This window comes from Gossypium raimondii, chromosome 6, assembly GCF_025698545.1.
Source record: "Gossypium raimondii isolate GPD5lz chromosome 6, ASM2569854v1, whole genome shotgun sequence".
Taxonomy (NCBI): Eukaryota; Viridiplantae; Streptophyta; class Magnoliopsida; order Malvales; family Malvaceae; genus Gossypium; species Gossypium raimondii.
The window spans coordinates 28569740-28589796 of record NC_068570.1 but is presented as its reverse complement, the minus strand read 5'-3'; the positions used below and the strand labels follow the sequence as shown (position 1 = coordinate 28589796).

Here is a 20057-nt window from a genome sequence, read left to right as displayed (position 1 = left end):
CTGTTTCCTGTGGTTGTATACTTTTTCCATTTTTTTGAGCTCGATTAGATAAAACTACGAACTCATGGATTTCCATTGCACCAACCAACATCTTGATCTCATCGTTTAATCTATCTTCAAAATGGAGACACATTTATTTTTCAGTAGACACAATCTCACGAGCATGTTTACTGAGCTGTACAAACTCATACTCGTATTCAACAACTGATCTAAATATCGTATCCAACCTCTGCATTCGCTACAACAGTTAGAGTCGACCACCAATGAAAATTCTCATATTTTAAAAGTGATACTGCATACCTCAGATGATCCTCGAGAAGACACAACATCTCATCTAAAACTCTCTATGTGTGTTCTAACTAGTATTCAGCTTTAGTCGGGTCATCACTCATATTACCGCAAAACTCTTTGGCCCCATATTTTTGAACTTTATCAATAAAAATCCTATGGATATTCTATCGTATAGGGCTTTGAGGACGAGGGACGAGGGGGTGGAGGTTGTTGAGCCGCGAGATTAACTCTCATATAAGCAGTAAACATGTCATTCATCATATGGAGAAAGGCACCTTGAGCCTCCTCCCTGGGCCTTTGCAACCTAGGCAAATTTTGAGCAGCTCCTTGATCGATGGCTGAAATATAAATCTATACCTCGTCGAAATTTTCTTGATCGGATTCAGTTGACATATTTTATTTATACAAAAACAAGTCAGCTGATAAGGAGTCATCACACTATCACAAGTTATAAAGTGGCATGTATCACTAGACTCAATACATGCTACGTTCGATCCTAGAACTGACTAAACCGTAGCTTTAATACCACTAAATGTAACACCCTATACTTGGTCCGGTCACCTAACCCGAGCTATAAGGTATTACAACTGTAAAACATCAACATTATTCACTATCTCAATATAAATGATCAAACATTTCATAACATAATATAATTACAATCATTTAATGATAATCCATCATAATTGAGCGCAAGAAGCTAATAAAATAACATAAGAATAAATTGGACTAATCTAAAAATTTTACAAAAATTTAGGTAAAAAGTGTAAACAAGGGTCACACGGTAGTGTGGCCAGGCCATGTGACAAGGCTAAGGCCGTGTGGTCCCATAACATGGTCATGTGCCTAGGCAGTGTAACTAACTGTTGCCGTGTGGACAAGCCTGCACCAAAATTAAGCAGACCACATGGCCGTGTCATGCAACCTTATGAGACACACGATCATGTGGTAGACCGTATCACAGGTCGTGTGTGTATGAAAGTACCTTCTAAACAAGAAATTTCAACCTAAATTACTTATACCATAAGTCATGCAATTGTCAGCCAACAAACCTACAAAAAATGTACCAAAACATGCGAAAACATACCAAATAATAATAAACCTAAGTGCCTAACCAATATGCCCTCATTGATACCATAATTCAAACATAAGCATCAACCAACCGAACCTGAACAAAACTAACTTTAACCATTTAATTTTCAGTAGACACTGTTTGCAAACTAGATCAACTATGACACTTTGATCTAATAGGTTCATTACTTTAAGGACATAATCAGTTGACTCAACTGGTAACCTCTTTTCCATTATTAACGTAGTGGGTATATATGAAAGTGTTAACCCAGGGTCAATTAATACATACACAATAACATCAAAGATAGAAAAGTTACCAGCAATAACATTAGGAGTTGAGGCCTCCTCGCGTGCATAGATTTCATAAGCTCTGGCTGGAGCTCGAGCTTCAAATCGAACTACTTTATCTTTGGTTCTGCTTCTACTAACTTATGTAATGCCACTATTTCTTGGTTGTCTACCTCTCATAAGATATTTAATAAAAATATTTGCGGGTTCGATTTATAGAAACGAGGTCCCAATACCTCATTTTTTAAAACCACTTTACTTTAGGGACAAACCACTTATACTTAACTATTCGTCCAAATAGAAAAAGTATCAGATTAAAGTTCTATATAATACTATATTAGACTCGTGAATATTAAATAATTATATTTATGGACCCATTCGTCGGATTTGTGGTCCCAAAATCATTGTTTTTTATACCACTTAAAACGAGTTGTTACATCGCTCCTACTCTGGTTTTGGTTACGCATACAGTAGCTGGGAAATTTTCAAATGTATGACAATCTCCAAAGTAAACACATGAAATGTTCTCGAATTGATTTAGCTATTGTCCTGCCATGTTAGTATTGAAACCATTATTAGTAAAATTCTTTAGCATATTGTTCATAGAAAATACCTGAGTTGCTAATGAAGTGAATACATCAACTTCATGTACTCCTGCTACTCTTTTTCCAGTGGCTGATCAATTGGTCGACCATTGATAATTGTTGCTAGAAATTCTCTCAAGAATCTTATAAGCCTCATTATATGATTTTGAAAGAAGGGCTCTATTTGCAGATGCATCTGCAACCATTCTAGTGTGTGCGTTGAGACCATTGTAGAAAGTCTCCAACTGGATACAATACGGAATACCATGATGTGGACACTTCCATACAACTCCTTGAAAGGTTTCCATGCCTCATATAAGGATTCATCATCGTGTTGTTGCAACGTAGTAATTTCATTCCTAAGCTTGACATTCTTACTTGGTGGAAAATACTTCATCAGGAATCGTTCAACCAATAACTACCAAGTACTTACTGAACTAGGCGGTAAAGAATTCAGCCATGCTTATGCTTTGCCGTTAACGAGAATGGAAATAGTTTCAACCTAAATGCATCTTCTATGACTCCTGCTAATTTAAATGAATCACTCACCTCCATAAACAATCGAAGGTGAAGGTGTGGATCTTCAGTGGGTGTTGCATTAAATTGTCCCACCATTTGAAGCATTTGAAACATTACTAGTTTCAATTCAAACTATTGTGCCTTAATCTCGGGTCTTACAATCCCTGGATTGAACTCATGAAAGAGTGGCATAGCATATTGACGGATAGTAAGGTCTTTGTCATCAACAACAAGGATCTGATTTTGAGTATTACTCACTGCATCTTCTCTTTAATTAATATTCATATCTGCGGTTTGTGCGGTTTGTATCTGGGTTGCTTGTCTTCTTCTTTGTCGAAAGGTGCATTCTATTTCAAGGTCAATTGATAATAGATCAATGATTTAGTTTATGTTCATAAACACTTGAAAAATAAAACAAATAAATTAAATAAAAATAATAGAAAAATAAAAATAAACCAAATTGTAAAATAAAATTCACAAATAATGAATAAACATTAAAAATCCTCGACAATGACACCAAAAACTTGGTTCCCTAAAATGTGCAAGTATACACAATCATTAACAAGTAATAAAGTGATAAGTATCAATTATCATCTCCACAAGGATTGTATATGAAAGGCAAAATATTTATGAAATTAGTAAATACAATTTGGTAAAGGAAATAATAAAAGGTGATTGAATCTACTATCACTAAATTAATTCTAAAAATTATCAAGGCAAACAAAATATTATCGAAAATTAAAATAACAATCACAAGATTTACAGACTATGGCATGACAAAGCGGATTACTTACTTTTCCTTTAATTAATAGTATTTAAAACTATGTTGACAATGTTATGGTAAATCCGTTGGCAAATCAATCAAACATGCACCATTCAAATATTTTGTCCACTAATTACCATCTTGTTTGGATGAAATAATTAATTCAAATGTTTTCTAATACTTTATAATGCAAGAATAACATACACGATTTTATTTGAATGAGTAAACAAATGATGCATAGAACATATCAACAAAGTAGAAATAATATTAAACAAAGAAATGCAATTAATCTAGCATCAACCAAAATTAAGCCATAAACTTTTAATTGAAAACAAAAGAATAAAAAGCGATCATGTTTATCAACTTAACATAAGTAAAGAGAAAAAGAGAGACGCTAGAGCCAATTGTGTGGATTTATTGACACTATTGTATTTATAAACTTGTCAAAGACCTTTAGCAATTAATCACCCTTTTTATATTTGTTCATTACCATCCATGCCGATTTTCTTTTTGAAGACCCACTTACACCCTATAGGTTTAATACCTTCAAGTGGGTCAACTAATATCCATACCTGGTTTTTTGACATGGAATCATCTCAGACCTCATGGCCTCAAGCCATTTATCAGAATCTAGGCTCCCCATTGTTTCTTGATAGGTCCTAGACTCATCTTGATCTATAAGTAGAATATCACCATGTGTTGTAATAAGAAATCCATATCTCATAGGTACATGGCGTTCCATTAAAAATCTTCGTGGTAGTTGTGTTTTGAGAATAATTGGTTGTTCCGCAATAATTTGTGGAACCTGTTGTTATTTAATATCTAGTTTAGTGATATACTGTTCCTCTCAGATTTCTCTGAGTTCAATTTTTCTACCACTTTCTTTTTTAGAGACAAGTTCTCTCTCAAGGAAAACTCCTATTCGAGCAACAAACACTTTGTTCTTGGTAGGATTGAAGAAATAATATTATTTAGTTTCCTTAGGGTATCCCATAAATATGCACTTTTCAGATCTGGGTTCGAGCTTTGTAGACGTCTGATGTTTGGCATAAGCTTCACAACCCTAAGTCTTCATAAAATACATACTAGGCTACTTCCTAGTCCATATCTCATATGGTTCCTTTTGAACTGATTTAGATGAAATACAATCTAGTGTGAAGACAGCTGTGTCAAGTGCATGTCCCCAAAAGGAAGTAGAAAGATCAACATGACTCATCATTGATCGAACCATGTCTAACAGTGTTTGATTTCTTCTATCAAAAACTCCATTCCATTGTGGAGTACCAGGAGGTGTAAGTTGTGAGATAATCACACATTCCTTTAAAAGCTCATCAAACTCTAAGCTTAAGTATTCTCCTCTTCGATCTGATCGAAGTGCCTTAATACTTTTACCTAGTTTTTTTTGTACTTCATTTTTAAATTTCTTAAACTTTTCAAGGGCTTCAGATTTATGGCACATAAGATAAATATACCTATATTTATTGAAGTCATCAGTGAAAGTAATGAAGTATTGAAAACTTCCCTTGGCTTGATTATTTATTGGTCCATATACATCACTATGTATTATGTCCAACAAATCATTAGCTCGCTCACTTTTACTATTAAAAGGAGTTTTAGTCATTTTACCTAACAAGCAAGACTCACATATATCAATTTGTTTGAAAAAAAAATCCAAAAATCCATCTTTATGAAGCTTTGATATGCGCTTCCCACTTATATGGTCCAAACGACAATGCCAAAGATAACTTTAATTAAAGTAATTTATTCTTGATCTTTTAGTATTTATGTTATAAATGGGCATATCTTTATCTAAAATAAAGAGGCCATTTATTAATAGTGTTGAACCATAGAAAACATTATCGAGATAAAATGAACAACAATTATTCTTAATAATTATCTCAAAACCAATTTTGTCTAAACAAGAAATTGAAATAATGTTTCTAGTCAAATTGGGAAAAAAATAACAATCCTCCAAACATAAATCAAGTTCACTAAGAAAATGATAAAATATGTGTTCCTACAGCTAATGCAACAACTCTTGCTCCCTTTCCAACTCGCAGGTCCACATCTCCTTTAGCGAGATTCTTACTCATTTGTAGTCCCAATACATAGGTACAAATATGAGAACCACAACTGGTATCTAAAACCCAAGAAGTAGACATTGATAAATTAATATCAATAACATATATGACACCCCAAACCTGACTGGAACGAACCGGCCCGAATTCGAAGCGTTACATTAGCCACTTAAGTAACTCTCCGGCTAAAGACCACTCAATACACACTCCGACCTTATAACACCTCAATCTTATCTGATTATTAGTTATTTATTAATGCAGAAGCAAATTATGAGCCAATTTTAATTTTTTCTTAGGTAACTTAATCTAAGGGCATTTTCGTTATTTTACCACCTATCGTAAAACTAACATGATTTTAGATCTAAATGTTTACCAACCTTTTAGTCAAAATTGTGCGAGTTTTCTTGTAGAATTTCTGTTAAACATTCGTTTTCGTTCGTTTATGTCGAAGTTGGTTTCAACTTGATTTGTTTGAATTCTCTATTAAGTGATCGTTTAACTTCATTTTTAGGCGTAGATATCGAAGGTAGTGATCTCCAACGTGCTAACTCAAGTAATTGCCATTGATTCATCGGTAAGTGTTAGTTTCATTTAATGGTTTTGCGTCGAAGCTTTCGACATAGTTAGTTCAATGCTAAATTATGAAAATTTGGTCGATTAAGTCGTTTAATCATTTATTGGATGGTTGTTTTAGGTTCCGAGATTCTTCTGTGTTGTTCCTACTTCAGAACTATACCAGGTGTGTAATGAAAACCCGATTTTCTACAAATTTTGACCACCAGAAAACATGGCTGTTGATGCCACATGGTCGTCTGCCAGGCCTTGTAACTCACTATTTGTCAATTAGGGTCACACGTGCCAAGGACACGTGTGTGTGTCTAGGTCATGTAACTCACTGTTTTGGAATTAGAGTCACACGGGCTAGGGACATGGGCGTGTGTCCAAGTCGTGTGAGAGGTATTTTGTGTTTCAAGTCACACGGACGTGTGCTTGACCGTGTAACTTACTATTTTGAGCCACACGACCTTGTGCTAGGCCGTGTGTAACTTCAAGAGGGCCACACAGGCATGTGATAAGTCGTGTGGACCACATGGGTCAGCTACCCAGGTCGTGTGAATCCACACAGGTGTGTGGACCAAAAATCAAGATTTTTTCCTAAGGTTGTAATTGTCGTTCAAATTGAACGTAGGGCTATTGTAGGGTTTGTATGATCTGAATTAGACATGGAAACTGTCATCTAACACTCTGTTACTGAATAACCTATTATTATGATATATACATTTGTTATGAGATCTGATAAATAAGTGTGATAGCATTACGTGAGTTTGATATGAAATTGTATTACTGTATACTTATATCTGATATCTATGAGATATGCATCTACATCGGGATTGGGACTATATAAAGAAGAAAGTGTGAGCAGTTTAGTAATCTGCCAATTCTTGTGGCTAAGCCACATATGTTGCTAATTTTGTCCATTTATCACATTCTGATCTGGCAGCTAGGCTGCGATTATTCTAAAAAGTGACATACCGTCACTAAACGGTGTGCAGGGATAGATGGGTACTTTATGCCCTATATGGTGTGTTGGGATGGACGGAGATGGTGTGTAGCGGATAGGGTAGCAATCTACATCTATATTTGATATGTTCTGCATCTCTATCTAAGATACTCTGTGTCTGTTTCTATACCCGGTTCTAAGAATTTGATTGATTAAAGATGATCTAAAATCACATCTGTTATATTACTGTTTAATTGAGAATATAAGGTACATATTGAGTGTAAACTCATTTAGTTTGTTTGTTTGGATTACAGGTAACCACAGACTTAAGCGGGTCGACGTGGCAGAAGCTCAGCCAATTCTCTTTAGTTATTTTACCACTTTTATAAACTTATGCTATTGTGTGTTTATTTCAAATTATGCTTCTGGCGTATGAATTTCTATGTTTGTTTTAATTAATTACATGATTTCTGAAAGGTAAATTTCAAGTAGTTAAAGATTGGTTTGTTTTGATATAAATTGATGTAGCCTCTAGACTTGGCCTTTACTTCTAGGCTGGGTATGAGGGGTTACATTTAGTGGTATTAGAGCCAGGTTTATAAAACTCGGGTTGTGTTTCTGGGCTTCTACTTTTGTTAAAATGTGTTTTGAAGGAAAAAATTATTCGAGTGACTCTGAAAATTGATTTTATAAATGATCAAGTCTTTAACGTCGAACTTGTAAGTACTCCTACTTTAGCTATATTATTTGGCTAGGAAAATACTATGATGATTGAACTTGTGGTTTTAGTTAGAGACTATGATATGAATTATAAAATAAGATATCTGATGAGAATTTTGAATTGATCTGTGAACTTCTGGCATTGTAGATAAGTTGATATAATGAGTTAGCATTGCAGTCGTGGACATGGTTTTTCCTAGGCGTCGTGGACGCCGAAGCAAAGATCGATTAGAGTCATCCTCTTTGGCCAATATGCCCAATCTGGAGGTTTGCGAGACATTTGGTATTCCTACTATTGAGAATGGCTTTTAGACTCCAACATTTGGGGATGACATACTGTCCCAGGCTATGTTGAGCATTTTGGAGAGGGTCACTGAGACCCATTCTGGATTTAGAGGGCGAGGGTTAGTTACTGAACAACTCCGATCAAATGGTTCTGAGCTGTTTAGATGTGTCATAGGAGTCCCCCTACAATGGTTGAGTATTGAGCGTATCATGAACGACATCGACTGCAATCCCACACAGAAACTGAGGGGTGTCATATCTCTACTCTGAGATAAGGCCTACCAGTGGTGGTTGACAGTTGAGCAAGGCTCCCAACCTGAACAAGTCGCTTGGGATTTTTTCAAGAACGCCTTCTAGAGCAAGTATGTGGGGGTGAGTTATGTTGAGGCTCGTAGATGCGAGTTTATGAGCTTAGTTCAAGGAGAGAGGTCTGTGGCTGAGTATGAGGCCAAGTTTCTAAAATTGAGCAGGTATGCTCATTGTTTGGTTCCGAATGACTATAAGAAGAGTATCCGGTTCAAGGAGGGACTGAGGTATGATTCCAGAGTTCTAATAGCTCCTCAGAGGGAGCGGGTTTTTACAGCTTTGGTTGACAAGGCGACGATAGCGGAGGAATTGAAGTGCACTGAGCGTGAGAGGAGAGACCGAGAAAAAGGTTAGAGTAAGCTTAAGAGGGATTCAGATCCCTTTAGTTCTATTCAACATCCTAAGAAATGAGCTAAATTTGACGGGCCTCCGAGGACTGGGCATCAGTTGCAACGACCAAGGTTCAAACCTGTAGCGACTATAGGAGACACCATTCGGACAAGTGCTGGTGTTAAATGATCATGTAATATATGCATGCATGAGTGATAAATTATGGTACATGTGAAAGGGCTTGAATGTGAAGAAGAAATGGTAAGTTGGCATAAAGTGATGTGTGGTGCTTTGTGAATGAATGCAAGTCATTTAAAAAAATGTATTTATAGCTTGAGTATCTAGTTAGGATGATGGATTGTTTAAGTATTTGAATTGTGGTGTCAGTGATGGCACATTGGTTACGCACATAGGTTGATTGTTTGGCATGCTTTGAGTGTTTTTGAATGTGTTTTGAGGGCTTGCATGCATGTGCTTTTGGTATGTTTAGGTATCTAAGCTTTTGGGAGTGAAAATGATAAGTTTTGGGCCAATTTTGAATGCACACGACCTGGGACACGAGTTGTCACACGGTCGTGTGTCACACGCGGTCTACTCACATAGATGCGTGCCTTATTTATTTTCAGTGAGGTTGGTCCACACGGGCACAGAGAGTTACACGATCGCGTAACCTTGAGCTACACGGTCTAGTCACACGACCGTGTGACCTTATATACTACATAGGCACAATTAGTTACATGATCAGCGTACACGGACATGTGAAGTAGTCACACGGGTGTGTGAAGTAGCCACACGGCCATGTCTTGAGCCACACGGTATGGGCTCTGTCACACAAACTGAACACATGACCGTGTGACCCTTGCTTTGAAATTTTTGATATTTTCCCTAAATCTTCTAATTTGTTTCCAATTGGTCATCGATTATTACTAAACTATTTTTAAAGCCTCGTAGACCCGATTTTAGGCACATGAGTGCATGTTTCACTTTAAATTACATGATAATATAAATGTTGATAATTAATTAGAAAATTTGATTCTATTTGATACTAAATGTTCTGTGTTGTACTGTAATACTCCGTAACCCTACTCTGACGACGGAGACAGATGGGGTAGGGGTGTTACAATACCCACTAGTTGCAGCCTTACACGATACAGTATTTTTTCCATATGATGCCATAACCCACAAGTTACGGTTTTACACGATATGGTCCTTCAATGCCATGTCCATGAACTTGTTGTTTCAGAGATTCGTGTGTTTTTGTCCCAACGAACCTCTTTGAAGACCCCGAAGAAAAACACAAACTCTTCAGACTTAAACCCATCTTTCATGAAGTAATAATATCTTGACTTACACGTAATTGACACATCCAGACCTTTCAGACACAACACATTTTTATTATCCAAACACAAGCATCCTTTAACCTCAAGATTTATGTTTCATACTTTGACGACGAAATTTCATGTTATCTATACATGCAATGTAACACCCCTAACCTGTATCTGTCACTAGAATAGGGTTACAGAGCATTACTAGAAATTTTTAACTTAAAATATTCAATTACAAATCATTTCATGAATCGCATCATATTTCATTCAAACACATGCATATCGTCCTTATTCGAGCCTTCGAGGCCTTAGAAACACTTTAGAAACGATTCGGGACTAAACCAGAAACATTTAAAACTTTAGGAAAAAAGTCATAAAAATTCACACCACAGAGGTCACACTGCCATGTGGCTAGGCCGTATGACTCACACAACTGAGACACACGCCCTTGTCTCAGGTCGTGTGGGCATTCAAAGTAGGTTCACACGGTCGTGTCCCAGCCCGTGTAACTCTCTAACTTAGTTCACACGGCCAAGCCACGCACTCGTGTGTCAGGCTGTGTAACTCTTGAAATGTAATGTTTAAAAACCTACAGGGGACACACAACCGTGTCGTGTGGCCGTGTGTCACACACAGCTGAGACACACGCCCGTGTCTTAGGCCGTGTGGATAAGAAATAGGCCATTTTCAAGCCATTTCCTTCACCCTAAACATGCTCACACATTCAAACCATTTGTACTTATTTGAAGCATTCAAAAATGTACCTAAAACATGCATAGTGGAGCTAAATCAATATGGTATCTATCCATACAACCAATATGCCCAAAGGCACCTCAATCACAAACACTAAACATGTTTAAAACTTTTGCATAATTTTAGCCATTAACCAACCATACATTTCTCATCTAATTTCCTAAGCAAATTTACCACCATGACCACATGCCAAAATCATATACAAACATACCAAAATGGTCACTAAAACATACATCAATTTGACAATTCTAACATCAACCATGAAAACACCAAAATGCTAAGATATCATCAATCATAAAATACTTATACATGTGCATATATAATCATTTATCAATTAACTTGTTTCTATATCAAACATATCAAAATGGCCTTACCATTGGGACCACTTCTCACATGCATCAAAACCATTTAAATGTCCTCATTCTAGCCATTCCAAATGATTCCATCAACCAACATATATATATACCAAGTTATGGCCAAATGGTCATACCTCAACCAAATATACTTGACTAAATTTCATCTCAAAACATGCCCTAAATGATCACTTTCCAAACATGCCAACTCTTACCACTTTAGCCATAAAACCATGCATCCATTTTATTTTATAAACACCAACCTTTAAACATCAAAGTGCCAAAAGCACACCAATCATCAAGGCATCAAAATAACATAAGTTTCACAAATTCAAAGAAATATTACATGCCTTTATCATTAACTAAACATTAGACATAGTCCACCTATACATGCAATTATAACCATAACCAAAGCATCAAAATCTACCGATTAAAATTAGTGGATAGTGTGATGGATCTCCGAATAGCTTTTAACCCGATCAAGCTTCCGATAAACTGTAAACTAAAGAAAAAATAACTACGTAAGCAATGAATGCTTAGTAAGCTCGTATAAACTTTATACAATAAACATAAATCTATGCCAATGCCATAAGGTTCATAAATTGATATGGTCATCAACTCATAAATGAGTAAGTTCACTAAAGTCGCATATAGTAATCATTCATAACATGATAGGATTTTATGGGACATAATGTATAACCATCACCCTTTCTATAAGATTATACACCTTTCAATTTAGTTACTTTCCATTCCGTCCCCAATGCTTATCATAAGCTTTAAAAATATTATTAATTCTCAACTCAATGTATTTTTCCATAATATAGGCAGATTCATCCATAGCATAAGCAGTTTACTCACATATAAATACATCATTTATCACATTAAACCTTTTATAACATCATAATACATCTCAATTACGTACTTACCATTTCATTCCCTTTTCTTACCTGTTTCATATGCATTGTACAAGCATACTAATAAACATCATTCATATCCACAAACTTGGCATAAGCCTAAGCACATCAACAACACAAGTTAGTTCATTTAAACATGATTCAAATGAATTTGACATGGATAATCATTATACTTGAGCATAATTCAATTGGATTTATCATCCATCTCATAACATATCATGTTTTTTATATATCACCATTTCAATGAGTTTCATGCATACATATCTTAATTTATATTGAACATTTACCATTTCATTTTCATAACACATAAGACATAAACATAGCATTAACCATAAATTAGCAAAAATCACAACATGATAAACTAACTTTCATGAATGTAGCATATAAGCATTCATAATTTTCATGAACATGGCTATACATACTTTAATCATCAACAATTTATACCTTTCCATACTTTCATGACATTGCTAATCGAAACACTTACCATTCCTTCCCTTTGTATGCCCGTTGAACCACTTAGAATAATATCGGATGCACGGAAATCTCACACATTGTGGGCTAACATATGGAAGAAACCATATTTCCTTTTCTTTTACATAGATGCTCTCTCTCGAGCCATAAATGGGTCTACTCACACAAGTTGTCGGTCGGAACGTACCTACACGGTGCTACTCACACAAGCTATCAAGTATCAGCAATACATGCCGAAACTCAGCACGGTAGGATGTTCAGGATCAACACCCAAAACATGGTAACTTTAATGACATGTCATTTGTATCCTATATATTTCTAAGGTTCAAATGGGGCTCGATAGTCGTCGTACGTCGTTGAATTTTTGTCGTTTCTTTACTTGATAAATTGTATAATTAACATATATATATTAACTCATTTTTAATACAATCATATAATAACATTCAATTTAATCAAAATTATACATAGTATAGTTCATACGAACTTACCTCACTACATTGCAGAAATGTTAAAGTACATGGGTATTTTTTATTTATTTACAAAATTGCCCCTAAAGTTTTATTTTTATTCAATTTAGTCATTGAGCCTAAAACATGCAATTTAACAATTTTTTCCCAAAATCGAGCCTAGCCAAATGCTTATGGCATCCAATACAACCCATTTATGCAAAAATTTCACAAAAATACTTGTATTTTTATTATTTTAACAATTTAGTCCTTAATCGATAAATTCATCAAAGATCACTTAACAAAATACTTTTAAATAACAACTAATATTTCAAGTTCACCATTTAACATAAAAAGTCACTAGATTCATCAATAAAAACATTCAAAATCTTTAATAGTTTCAAAATCAAAGGTACGGGATAGCTGGACCTAGTTGCAACGATCTCAAAAACATAAAAATCAGTAAAAACGGGTGCAAATTGGACTTACATGCTCAAAATGAAACATGGTCGAACCTCACTTCTCCATATCCATGGCTTTCGGTTGAAACAAATAAAACTTAAGGTTGAAGATGGCCACTTTTTGTATTATTATTACCATATTAACCATTTTACTTTATTAATAATAATAAATTAACTTATAAAACATATAAAATTAAAAGATTTTAAAGCTTAAAACCATCCCACCATCTTAGGTATGGGTAAATTACCCACTAAGGCCGTCCAACTATAATTCTTTAATCAATTTACACCTTTAAACTAATAGCGATTAAATTTTTTAACTTTTACGATTTAGCCCTTTTTACTTAATTAACTATCGAAACATTAAAATTTCTTAACGAAAATTTAATACCACCTTAATAACACTCCGTGAATATTTATAAAAATAATTACGGCTTAATTTATAGAAACGAGGTCCCGATACCTTATTTTCTAAAACCACTTGACCTTAAGGTCTTACCACTCGAACTTAATAAATCGCTTAAATAACATAAATGATCAAATCAAAAACCTTTTCAAAGTCACATTTGACTTGTAAATATTAAATAATAATATTTATGAACTTACTCATCAGGTTTAGTGGCCCCGAAACCACTTTTTTCGACACCACTAAAAAACGGGTTGTTACATGTAAGTTCATAAATCTTATATTCCTTATTAGAGTCACCACATCATAGTTTAATAGTTCTATTTCACGGTTTGGTTACTTAGCATAGAAGTTTTTAGAAAGCATATTATGCATGCATGAGTTAGTTTAGGAACTCACCTGATGATCTCAAAGGCAGTTTAAACTTCTGATCTATCCTTTCATTGTGAAATCAATAGTTTGGGCTCCAGATCCATCATTCAACCAGATGTTACAACCTTATCTGCCTTGTAGTGAAGAAAATCACTAGAAATATCTAGGATTCTAAATCTGCTCAGAGAAATGTTTATATCTCTCTTTAGCCTTAAATCCTTTTTGTTTTTTAGAGGAAAAAGGGAAAGAAGATAACATTTTTCTTAACCCAATCGGAGTGTCCTTTTAAACCCAAGTCTTTATAGGAACTTGGCAAACATCACATCAAGACTGAGTGGCCTTATCAAAATCTGTCACCTTTAAGGACTTACTCAGTTACTCCTTTAGCATTTAACCCTCTTAGTTCACATTCGGTTAATTTCGAACCGACTTTCCTCACAAGTTAGCTGGCATGGGACCATAATGACTATAAGGTGTTGTAACACCCCTAACCCGTGTCCTAGGCCGTGTGGCCCCAAAATGAACATTAAAACACAAGTTTACCATTTCAACCTTGCTTGGGACCTAAGCAAACCATTTACCAACCAAAACATAGATTCAAAGTGACTTTAATTAAGCCTAAAACATGCCAAAACAACCTATTATGTGCCAAACCAATGTACCCTCATTGGTACCACAAGTATATACAATTTAATGTCAAAACATAACATCAATTTAACCTATCAATTCAATGAAGCTATTTTCTATTAATACCATATCAAACATACCATATCTTACCATATAATAACCTATTCATTACTTACTCTTTTAGCCATTCCAACAATTATCATTTAGCCATGTTAACACATATTAATAAGGCACCAAAAGTACCAAAAAGGAGATCAACCAAAACAATTTATACAACTAAGTTCATAATTAACTATTTACAAATCCAAAACATTAGTAACATCATTCAAACCTACTACATTCCATATAATTTGAAATAAACATTCCAAAAACTACTGAATTTAGCTGGATAGTGTGACTTGAGAGCTGATCCAATTGTCTAACCTTTCGAGTATCTAAAAGAACAAAGTTTAACACGAATAAGCTCAATAAAGCTTAGTAAGTTCGACGTATTAAGATGATAAATCTTACTGAAGTAAATACAACAAATCAAACATTAACAATTCAACCACAAAGGTTCCCTATCATTAACAATCTCATCCAACGAATGACATTCTATCAATTCAATTCTCAATTGTATAGTAAATCTATCAAAATCATTAAACAAATTACCTTACCGAGATTTTCAACTCAAAGAACATTTTACGGATAGAAGTACATTGTCAGTCCACCCAAAACATACCAAAAAATCACACGAGCCAATCCTCCAGCACACCAATGCTCAGAAGAGCTAATCCAACCAACACACTAGTGCTCATAAGAGCTAGTCCAACCAACACACCAAACAGATAGTATAACACGAGAGTTACAACAAATGCTGAACCTTAGTTTACTCAGGTAACATGAATGTACGTCACTCCACAACCATCTACATTCCAATCCCCCTCAACACACCAAATCATGACAGTACTCTATCTTGCGTTCAAGCAAATCCGAACATCAATTTCAAATACATTACTCAAATAATCATTCAATATCAACAAATATATTTACCTATTATGTCATGATATACAATTTAACAATTCATATAGATATTAAATTTTTGAACTGTACGAACTTACCTGGATTGAATTGTAGTAGTTGCAGAAGTTCAGGGACTAATCCGTGATTTTTTCTTTTCCACGAGTATCTACGGGATCTTGATCTGAAATGTAAAATTCTTAATTTATTAGCATATATTTCATTTCCAAAATATTTTACAATTAATGCCCTTTTATTTTCTCCAAAATAACACAATTTCACTAAACTTTTACCATTTTTGCAATTTAGTCCTTTAACTCGAATATCATCAGATTAACCAATTTTCTCAAGTCAATATTTTATCCAAATATACTAGGCCCTCAAATAGCCCCTAATAAATATCAAATTCACTACCCTACCCTAATATTTTGACATTTTCATAATTTAATCCTAAAATCAAAATCTAACAAAAATCACTTTACAAATTCATCAAATAGCATAATCAATGCTCAAAATATATGGTATTCATAAAAAATTCAATATTCATAAATGAAAACTTCTAAACTTTTTAACAGAATCAAAACAGAGGTATAGGCCAGTTGGACCTAATTGCAACGATCTCAAAAACATAAAAATTACAAGAAATCACTTAGAAATCACTTACATGCATGAAGATAAAAGAACCAAAATGTGAAGCTCTCCCCCAAATGTTGAATTCGGCCAATATGAAGAAAATGATTAGGAATTGTTTTCTTTTTCAATTTGTTTTTAACTAATTTCAAGTTATTTACCATTTTTCCATTAATTACTTAATATTTTTATCTTTTTCCTTATCAATGTCGTCCCACCTCATTAATTAAGGCGTAATTACCTTATATCTCCTTCTTCAATTAATAAATAAGGCATTTAATCACCTAAATGCATTAATTAACAACTTTTGCATCTTTTTCAATTTAGTCTTTTTCCCTTAATAAACTAACTAAACGTTAATATTTTTGCACCAAATTTTAATACGACTTTAGTGACTCTATAAATATTTTAAAAATAATATTTACTAGTCGACATGGCAAAAATTTGTGGTCCTGAAACCACTATTCTGTCACAACTTAAAATCAGGTTGTTATAGGTGTACTACGCCATTGACATGAACTCACATCCTAAAGGTCATTTTACATAACCATAGATCTCATTTCACCACTCATAGTAATCGGACTTGAAACCTTACTTTATTCTCATATTGAAGTTATTTTCTATTTATTTTCATGTCGGAGTCTGTTCGTTCTATACGTCGAAAAGGGCTCTTGGGTGAACACTACTTCGCCAATAGTACTTTTTTATTCTATGCACCATATATATATTCTTACCAGTACTCCTTGATTCGTCATACTTGTCCTTCTTCAGAGTTAGCCATAAACATTGTTCTTTCAGAGTATCCTATATGTTGTACATACTAGAGTTCACCATGGGTTCATTTCCTTTCATTCAGAACTTGCCAGTCCAGGGCATCATTGGCGCACTCAAAAGGTCCTTACACTTAATCGAGTCATAATGTTGAGCACTTGAAACTTACCCTTAAGCTTTACTTTTATGAACAATACTTAAATAGTTAGGACTTCACCGAGAGAGATGTTACAAACCCAATCACAAAATCCATAGTAATTCTTGCTCATTTTTATTTTCGATATTACTATTGGTTGTAATAACCCCGATGAAACTTAATGCTTGGCTTTTACTTGTTGGCAAGTTAGGAATTCGTAGACATAAGCAATTGTATCTCTTTTCATTCTTTTCCACTAGTAGAACGGCTTCAAATCATGATACATCTAATTACTTCCTGGATGTACAATAAAAGAACCACTGCAAGCTTCATAAAGAATGCCTTGCTTCAACTCTTCTTTGTTAGGTACACATAATTTGACACAATTTCATCCTTTAGTCACTATATCTCCATAATTATCTTATTCAACTAATTATTATTTTATCCTTTATCTATTCTATAATACCATGTATGAATTATAATTTTATTTTGGTAAAATTTCATCTCTAGTCCTTCATTATTTTCCATGAATTCTTTTCTAACTTTCAATTTTCCTACCTTGCCCCAACACTTTTATTCTTCTACAATTAAGTTAATGTCCTAAACTAAGTTTTCTCATCTAAAGAGCATTTCTTGATTCCTTATCACCTCTAAATAGTTTTTCTAAATTAACACTAAAAAATTCTAACCCGACATAGCACTGTCCCCAGTTCCAAGGAATAATGCGGATGTTACAATTATTAAACCTTTAAAACTTGTGCATGCTAATGTATGTATCCCTCATGTATCAATTATGAAGAAACCTTATCTCCAACTCTCATGCTCATGTCGATCCACATATTGTTGTCCATTTCGGCAGTTCTCGATTATAAGATCTGGCAAAAGTATTGGGGATGGAAATGTGGTATTTCTCATTCTATATGTCAACGACATTCTACTCATTGGAAATGATATAGGGACATTGTCATCGGTTAAACTATGGTTAACTCAATAGTTTAGCATAAATGACTTGGGATAAGGTAGTTTTGTTCTAGCTAATTGAATCTTAAGGGATCGAAAGAACAAAGTGGTAACTTTATCACAAGCTTTATGCATAGACAAGATATTGGAATGTTAATTCAAAAAGGGGAACTCAACCCTCTATATCGATCTTTCATCTTTCTTTAAAGGATTGTCCTAAGATAACAAAAGAAAAAGAATGCATGATAAAGGTTCCTATAACACCCTATACCTGACTCGATCGTCGGGTTTGGGTACTGAATGTTACAATTATCCTGGGTTACTTAATTTCATTCTTCTAATTTATTTAATTATTCGCCAAGCTTAATGCTAAGTTCACATACAAATTTAACCCAATTAATTAACTAAAAAAATATTTCTATAAATACTTATCATATGAAATCTCTAATTATACGAATGATTAACTAGTAGAAAAATTTTCTTTACAACATGCCCATCTACACTCATCTACGAATGACACGAAAATGAATGTGATTTCTCACTATGGAAATGATCGAGAATTAACTTTAATTTTTGAATTATTATTTAAGTAAATAATTGAAGTTTAAAATGGAATTAAATTAATTAGTCATTATGAATCCATTGGATTAGAAAATCAAATATATTTTCTTATAGATTCTTTTACAATAAAGTTGTCATGACTTTAACGAAATTCCAATTTGGTTGATAAAATTATTTAATTGACAAAATTAGTTTAATTTAATAAATAATATTTATTTTGGAAAATAGAAGAACATGTAATGAGTTGAATTAAATTATAAAGCATTGGGTTAAAAGCCAGGAAGCACATATAATTGGACCCAATACAAGAGAGATCCAAAACCCCTGATAATACATACGAGGGGTGACAACCCTAGTTTATTTAGCGACGGTTTGTCGCCCCGCTCTCCTAGTTGAACTAGGGGATTAGTTTTTCCATCAAATAAATATTATTTGTATTATACTAATTCAAGCAGGATTCTTCTATCTCCTCTATAAGTAGATGACACTGATAGGGCTAAACATATACAAAAGTTATACGCAACTTTGGAATATTGTTACTTTGTAAAAAATATTGAGAATTTATTTTTTAAGTATAAATTCTATTTTTGGGGAATAACAATTCTACCAATTTCTATAAAAAGAGATTTACTTTCCTATTGAAAGTAAGAAAATTGTTTTTGGTTCTGTATTTAATTTGTGATTATTCGAGCCCACACTTAAAATGATTCGTGGTATGAGAATAGCGGAGGCCATTTAGTTGAAAGCCGAGAACGTCAATGATCTATCTTGCACAAAACACATGTACTTTTTGGAAAAAAATGTTATAAATATCACAAACTAACTCGATTTTCAAACCTTTAATTTTTTACTGTGACAAAAATCATTTATTAGATTAGATTTTTTCCACACTAATATGTCGTCTATCAAGTCCAATTAGACATATGCTTTGTCTTGAGCATTGGAGTGGATGGCCAAAACATAGAGACATAGATATGACTGACTAAACTGACAGTACATTGAACATGACCCAAGTTGAGTACATTCTAGTTTTGTTTATGGATTTATTCATTTGTGATGTTCATAGTGTGACATAACTTAATCCTAAGTAGATGATAGACTATATGTGTATAACTCGTATTCTTTGATGTAAGTACAAG

At 34.0% G+C, this 20057-nt stretch overlaps 1 non-coding gene across 1 annotated transcript; it reads left to right on the top strand.

Annotated features, from left to right (window-relative positions):
- Positions 1–2492: 2492 nt before the first annotated feature.
- Positions 2493–2598, top strand: LOC128042032 (small nucleolar RNA R71). The gene has a single exon (XR_008197240.1). It is a non-coding gene; the product is annotated as a small nucleolar RNA R71 (small nucleolar RNA).
- Positions 2599–20057: the final 17459 nt, after the last annotated feature.